The sequence below is a fragment of the Theropithecus gelada genome, chromosome X, assembly GCF_003255815.1.
Source record: "Theropithecus gelada isolate Dixy chromosome X, Tgel_1.0, whole genome shotgun sequence".
NCBI lineage: Eukaryota > Metazoa > Chordata > Mammalia > Primates > Cercopithecidae > Theropithecus > Theropithecus gelada.
Window position 1 is genome coordinate 16,278,163 of NC_037689.1, and position 8,059 is coordinate 16,286,221.

Here is an 8,059-nt window from a genome sequence, read left to right on the forward strand (position 1 = left end):
TTCATAAAAAGGATTATTCACATGCAACACTTCCAGAGAAACTACCTGTCTCTAAAGAAAATACCTACAGTTATAACAAAATGTTCTACAAATATGCACTTTTTAATAGTCTACTTACCTACAGGAATAACGCAAGCATCACTGCCCTTGCGGGAAGTGGTGGTAAGAATTCTTGCCCATGCCCATCAGTACAGTACACAATTTTAGAAGTTACACTCCAGCTCTAAACTCACACTTAAAATACAAGATTTTGCTTCTAAGGCTTCATTTACATGCCAAGCAATTAAGTCAGTTAGGGTCATTACACTCTAATAAAGTTAGAAGAAGATCTATTTCTAGGTCTTCCATGCTGACAAATTTCCCAAAGGTATCCTTGGGAAACTATCTTTGTTGATATTGTGATTTATAATAAGAAATATATTTTATTTTTGGTCCCTGGCACAGAGCTCCTAAACAATCAATAGTAAACTTCTAAAAACATAGGGGTGCTAGGTTTATCTTTTTTTCCTAATATTTGCTATTTGACCCCAGTTGCTGACACAGAGCTCCTAATCCCTTGGAATTTCCTGAGTGATAAGAATATCTTTTGCCATAAAGAAGTGACTATTGGTGAGTTCCTGTATGGTTCCTGGGCCCCAGAGATACCAAACCTTGATTAGAAACTTGGAACTTTCAGGCCCATCCCATATGCTCTGGAAAGAGGAGAAGAGCTGGAAGTTGAGTTAATAGTCGATCATGCCTACATGATGAAGCCTCCATAAAAATCTCAGATCTATGACTTTCAGAGAACTTGTGGGTTGGAGAACACATCCATGTGCCAGAAAGGTAATATACTCCAATTCCATGGGGAAAGAAGTTCCTATGCTTGGAGCCCTTCTGAGCCTCACCCTATGTACCTCTTTATCTAGTTGTTCATCTATAGTCTTTATAATACCATTTATAACAAACAGGTAAATGTAAGTAAAGTGTTTCCTTGAGTTTTGTGAATCACTTGAGTAAATTATCAAGCCTAAGAAGAAGGTCATGGGAAGCTCTCATATGCAGTCAAGTCAGACAGAAATTTTGGGTAACCTGGGAACCTACTACTTGCAATTGGTATCTGAGAAGTATTGTGAGAATATAGGATAGGAAAAAGCAAACAGTTTTTTTCTTTAAACTTCCTTCCACCATGCATATCAACACAAGGCTAATAAGGTAAACTGTGTATACATATTAATCCATTCATAAATTCATGTAGTAAATTTTAACTGGACATATACTAAGTACCAGGTATTATTTATGGACACATGCTGGACTCAAGACTTATGGCCCAGAAGACATTTATGCAGCCAACAAACATAAGAAAAAAAAAAACTCAACATCACTGATCATCACAGAAATGCAAATTAAAACCACAATGAGATACCATCTCATGCCAGTCAGAATGGCAAATATTAAAAAGTCAGGAAACAATAGATGCCGGTGAAGCTGTGGAGAAATAGAAACACTTTTACACTGTTGGTGGAAATGTAAATTAGTTCAACCATTGTGGAAGACAGTATGAAGATTCCTCAAGGATCTAGAACCAGAAATACCATTTGACCAGCAATCCCCTTACTGGGTATATATTCAAAGGAATATAATCATTTACTATAAAGACGCATGCACATGTATGTTTACTGCAGCACAATTTACAATAGCAAAGACATGGAACCAACCCAAATGCCCACCAATGATAGACCGGATAAAGACAATGTGGTACATATACACCACGGAATGCTATGCAGCCATAAAAAGGAATGAGATCATGTCCTTTGCAGGGACATGGATGAAGCTGGAAACTATCATCCTCAGCAAACTAACACAGGAACAGAAAAACAAACACAGCGTGTTCTCACTCATAAGTGAGAGTTGAACAATGAGAACACATGGACCCAGAGAGGGGAATATCACACACCAGGGCCTGTTGGGGAGTTGGGGGTGAGGGGAGGGAACTTAGAGGATGGGTCAGTAGGTGCAGCAAACCACCATGGCGCATGTATACCTATGTAACAAACCTGCATGTTCTGCACATGCATCCTGGGTTTTTTTTTTTTTTTTTGGAAGAAATAAAGAAGAAAAAAAGACTAATGGCATGACCAGTGCTGGCCACAATACAACAATGTGTGCCTTATAAAGTAAGCAAATGAGAGTAAATGAGTTATTGCTCAATACCAGTTAATTACTTAGTTGGAAGACTTCTCTGGAACAATAAGAATAGAAATGCTATAAAAATAAACAAAATTATTTTTGCCATTCAGAGAAAGGGACAGTGGGATATTTTGTGTGTGGCTGACATGAAGCCATCTGGGAGCATTTATTCATACAGAGAAACTAATATCACTGAAACGCTACGTCAAGAAATTTCTTCAAAATGTACAATGAGGCTTTAAGTAAATAAGCCATGAATATACCACATTTAAAAATAATAGAAAATGCCACAAATTTGAAATGCTTTGGGAGACACTGAATTCAGAAGGAGGCTTTAGGAGAATTCACAATGGCAGCGAACACTGACGCATTCACTACACATCTGCAGGGACTTCATTCTTCAAGACAGAAAAATATGCTTCCCACCAGTTGTGACTCTATTATTTCACCATTACCTCTAGAATTTATATGAGTGCAGGATCATTGCCCAGAACCAACACACAGTTGGCATCTTTCCAAACCTGCAAACAATTCTCAGGCCACTGAGGGGACCTTAAGTCTGAGAGCCTGGAAATTACTTGTAATTAGTTTCCTTTTGTCATCAGTGGGCAAGAGATGATAAAAAGGTAACATTCATACCTGTCAGGAACCATCCGCCAGGGAGCACGCTTTCTTGGAGTCAGCACTCAGACAGGCAATCCTTCTGTGGAGTTAGAAACTATAATTTGGTTGGAAGAAGGAGATGCATTTGTCTCAAGGTCAGCCTGAATGCTTTACAGATTCATGTATTAATTTGGTTCACAAATACACAGCTTCATTTCCCCCCATCATCATCCAGAAGTGACCTTCGCCAAACTCTGGGTGTGGATTGAGTTTTTCATCACTACTTTTCTACAAGATTCATCTCTCAGTGGATGCTTATTTTCTGACTGGGGAATTTAAGTTTTCCGCTCGGCGATATTACACAGAAATGGGTCTTGTGGCTGTACTGCAGCGTGCTCTTTTAGTTTGGCTATAAACAAATATTCCCTAAAAATCAGGACAAAAGGACGAAAGTAGTAAGTCAAAGATCTAGTTGTCCCAGGACTACTGAAAAAGAATCATCTCAGATATGTTCACCATATAGAACCCGTGAAATGACTACTGTTTTCCGATCTAATTCATGTTCATATTCTGGTTATTTTAAATACCCGTATCCAATTAACCTTGCTTACTAGATTAAAAATGTATCTTATGAGCTGTTCAAACATTGTCTTTCTTCTTCTCTCCAAATTCAGGAAACTTAGTAAACTGGGCTGGCAGGACCTTAATAAATCTGATGGCCACTGGAGCTTTAACAAACAACCAGGCTTTGATGACCTCAAGTGGCGGGGTGGGGGCGGGGGGAAGGGCTTTAACTGGCTTCCCATTGCCATCACAAAGATCTGTCATTTACAAGCAGTTCTAAGCATGCTTAGAAAGTGAGGAGATGTAACTGGTCTGTAGCTAATCAAAGGTTTTGTTTCAAAATCACATAATTCAGTTAATGTTGCGAGGTAAGGTGAGAAAATGAAAAATATCACTCTCTCCCATTTCATCATTCTAAGCCACAGCAAAATATGAACATGTCTGCTTCTCTGTTTGCCTCATCTTAAATAATTTCTACAAACCCTTTTCCTCGCTGTTTTTCTTGACCACTTCTGAAACGTGGTGTTCAGCACATCTGGAAAAAGATATCTATTTTCCAATTTTATATTCCATTGTATAAACATATTTGTTTGATATTCTGTTCATTTTTATAAGATTTTGATGATATTCAGACTAACTTCCTAACATGTCTTTATGATTTCCGGTGACTGAGATGAATACTAGTATAGCCAAGAAATTTCAGGGTAAGAGCTGCAACTTTAGCGAAAGCCAAAGGCTAAATTTTACATGTCTTCGTTAATGTTAAGCTGATGGAGGTAGTACAGACCCTGCTCTTTCTAGTGAATAGAAAATTTCAAGCCTCTTCTGTGAATTTTTAAGTAACTAATCTGCTTGAGGTTTATTCTTTCTTTATAATCATGTTGCCAGCTCAGTCTGGGATTTGGGACCTAAATAATGATCTTTGAGAAAATTATAAGGTGAACCTCTTGGGTAAAGACAGAAAAATGCCAAGGATTTGATTACTAATTGTACCAATAACACAAAGGTCAGATATGCCCAGAGATCTAATGAATGTTCAGACACGTTCTCATTTCTTTCCCCAAATCTAATAATATGGCTAGAGCACTGATTTCCTAATATGGGTGGTATGGTTGTTGCTGTGCATGCTCTGATCACATCTGGACTCTGAGGAAGAAAGTGTGGGACAGGGGGTTGGAAATTAAATGTCAGGCCCTTCATTTTCTGTGACTGGAGCCAGTAACTTTGTGCCACCATAAGAATCTCACTTAGCCTAGTGTGTTAGTCCATTTTCACGCTGCTAATAAAGACATACCTGAGTAATTTATAAAGACAGAGAGGTTTAATGGACTCACAGTTCTACGTGTCTGGGGAGGCCTCACAATCATTGCAGCAGGTGAAAGGCACCTCTTATATGGCAGCAGGCAGAGAGAACGCGAACCAAGCGAAAGGGGTTTCCTCTTATAAAGCTATCAGCTCTCGTGAGACTTACTCACTACCACGAGAACTGTATGGGGGAAACCGCCCCCATGATTCAATTCTCTCCCACCGGGTCCCTCCCGTAACACCTGAGAATTGTGGAAGCTGGAATTCAAGATGAGATTTGGCTGAGGACACAGCCAAACCATATCACCTGGGCTTCTTTTTCCTCCTTTCCTCCATCACTGTGTCTCAGAGCAACATATTTTCCTACTGGAGCGTTTTTCACTGATACAATGGATATAATTTGGGAGCCTTTGATGGAAAGACTTGAAAGAGTCATTAACTTCATTTGCTTCATTTGTTTTCCAAGTCAAAGAATCCCAAAGAGAACTGCTGTGAAAAATAAGAGTATCTTAATTGACTGCCTTGAAGCTATGCATTTAAACATCATAGTCAGAAAGGCTGGGCTATTTCTTCAGGATGGACTGTTTCAAAAATTTAACTATTATCTAAAGTTGGAGTTCTTCCACTTTATGTGAAGGTTTACCCTTTTATATCCTCCAATTCCCTTCCTTTGAGTATTGTTCCTCCCTTTGCTCTTTAGTATCCTACTCTGTCCAGGAAAGGGAAGACTTCAAGCCTTTTTTTCGGTGAGTATTTTTAAGTAATGTTATCTGCTTGAGATTTACTATTTCTTACAAATTTTTAGCTTACTAAATAGTGATTCAAGAAACGTCCACCTGAATAAGTAGTATTTTACCATTTGCCTAACTGACTCACGACATCTTTTTCATTGGGTTCAAACACAGGCTACACCATTTACTAGCTGCGTGACCTCCAGCAAGTTACTTAACTTAGTTTGCTTAGTTATATAATAAAGATAAAAAGAATAATACCTACCTCATAGTATTGTTGTAAGGATTATATTAGCTTAATTTAAAAGTACTTAAAATGGTGACTGGCATATAGTAAAAATTTCAATATGTGTCATTGTTATTACTCTTACTAATAGGATTATTATAATTTGTAAATTTTCAAGTTAAAAATAGGCTTTCCGGTCTCCTTCTCCCCTGGTGGCGGTGGTGGCGGGGCCGCGGCGGCTGATCGCAGTGTGGGGCAGCGAGCGGCTGGTGGAGGTGCTGTACCAGCAGCTGGAGGGAGCCTGTACGGTGTTCGGCAGCAGGGCCCCCGGGCCAGCCATGTACGAGCGCATGTCCCGGGCCCTGGCCAAGCTGGGCTACGAGCAGACCCCGTCCCAGTGCCAGGAACGCATCAAGCTGGTTGGATACCCAGAACTGAATACTGTGCTCCAGCTGTGGCCTCACCCTCACCGGTGCTGAATAGAGAGCAAGAACCACCTTCATAGCTTACATGAGCTGGAGTCAGATGGCAGCACTATGGAGGACTATTCACAGGAGGACTGGGGAAACCACAGTCAGGATCTCCATGGCTATCCAACAGATCAGGAATTGGATGAAATACCTGTCACAAAGAGAACATTAAAAATAAAACAAGAGTCTTCTGAGGAAGCACAGAGGAGAGACATCATGCAGAATATTGTACAGATTTTGGAATCGGTACAGTTGAAATGGGAACTTTTTCAGAGCTGGACAGACTTTTCAAGGCTCCATCTTTCTAATAAACTGGCCATTTTTGGAATTGGTTATAACACCCATTGGAAAGAGGATATCCGTTACCATTATGCTGAGATCAGCTCCCAGGTGCCCCTTGGCAAGTGACTTCGGGAGTACTTCAACTCTGAGAAGTCTGAAGGACGGATCATTATGACCTGAGTGCAGAAAATGAACTGGAAAAATATTTACTACACATTTTTAGAGATCACTATTAGCGAAGCTAGGTGCTTGGAGCTGCACATGGAAATTGACTGGATACCCATTGCCCATTCCAAACCAACTGGTGGGAATGTTGTTCAATATTTATTGCCTGGGGGTATTCCTAAAAGCCCAGGCCTTTATGCCATTGGCTATGAAGAATGTATTGAGAGGCCCCTCTCACCACACATGGAGCAACCTTCCCTGGACCCAGGAAAAGAGGGCCGGGTTGACCTGAGAACTCTTTCAGCACAAGCCTCATTATAGGTGGAAATAGAACCCACCCGAATTATCTATTGCTATCTCTGGATTTTTGAGGTCAGGACTCTGCAGCAGTGCTTATTTTTACATTTCCAAGTGAATACCAAAACCTTCAGCAAAGATTTGGTTGGTATTAATGGGTTTTTGTCTCAGAACTGTATTGTGGATCCCGGAGTTTCCCCCAAATCCATCTACATCAAATTTGTAGAAGTAGAGAGGGATTTTCTTTCCGCAGGCTCTTTAGTTGAGTGCCTGGAAAAAGCCATTGGATACCCCTTAAAATTTAACAACTGAATGTCATCCTTCATAAGGATTTGGGCTCTTAGCTCCTTCTTCTCTACTCACTTCCCATTACCGGTACCACCCCTCATCCAGATGCCACCATCAGACTCTTCATGGAAACCCTTTCTTCGATTGGGCCAGCATGACTTCTAAGGAATCATAGTAGACTTGGAAAACAGACCTTACCTGAAAATGCTCATTTTGAGCAAGCAAGATATATAGCTAACTTGCCTGGTGGGTCAGCTATTTCTTTTTTAAAAACAGAAAAACAATTTTTAAATGGATTTTAGAGCCCTAATACAAACAAATGTAGGTACATTCCATATTGGACAAAACTTACACTTTGAGTTTCATATGAAATTGAAAAATTGTATTTTTTTCACAATGTTTCATTTTTACACATCTCTGTGTCTCTATATAAGTAATATTTACAACCCTGAATAAATAAGCAATAGATTAAAAAAATAGGTTTTCAGTGTACTAGCTTTTTTGCATTAACATAAACTGTGAATGTAGGCTGCCTACTCATGAAAAATAAAATATGCAGTAACATTTTAATTTGTGTTTCACTTTCTTTATAAAATTAAGAAAATGCAAGAGCAGTTTCCCAAAGTCACATCTTAAGAAATGGGACTTGAGACACTGGTATTTACAAGAAAAGCATGATGACAGATTAGTCAGAAAAATTACATATAAAAGGTTTAGTGTAATTATCAAATGCTAAGGATTGCATAAGATAAAAGAGAAAACTGTATAGGTTATTAACGTAGAGTTAGAGTGTGTGTGTGTGTGTGTGTGTGTGTGTTGGATAAGTGTTGCTTAAGCATAGATAGGACAGTAACTATTGTCAAGTATTTTTATACTTGAACTTTTCCCACAACAATCCTGTGAGATCTTGGTTATAGATAAAGAATCTAAGGACTAAATAAGCTAAGGATGTAAACACA

At 39.2% G+C, this 8,059-nt stretch overlaps 1 pseudogene; it reads left to right on the top strand.

The window, feature by feature from the left end:
- The first annotated feature begins 5,921 nt into the window (after nt 1-5,921).
- Nucleotides 5,922-7,569, top strand: LOC112616498 (annotated as a pseudogene).
- The last annotated feature ends 490 nt before the right edge of the window (nt 7,570-8,059 follow it).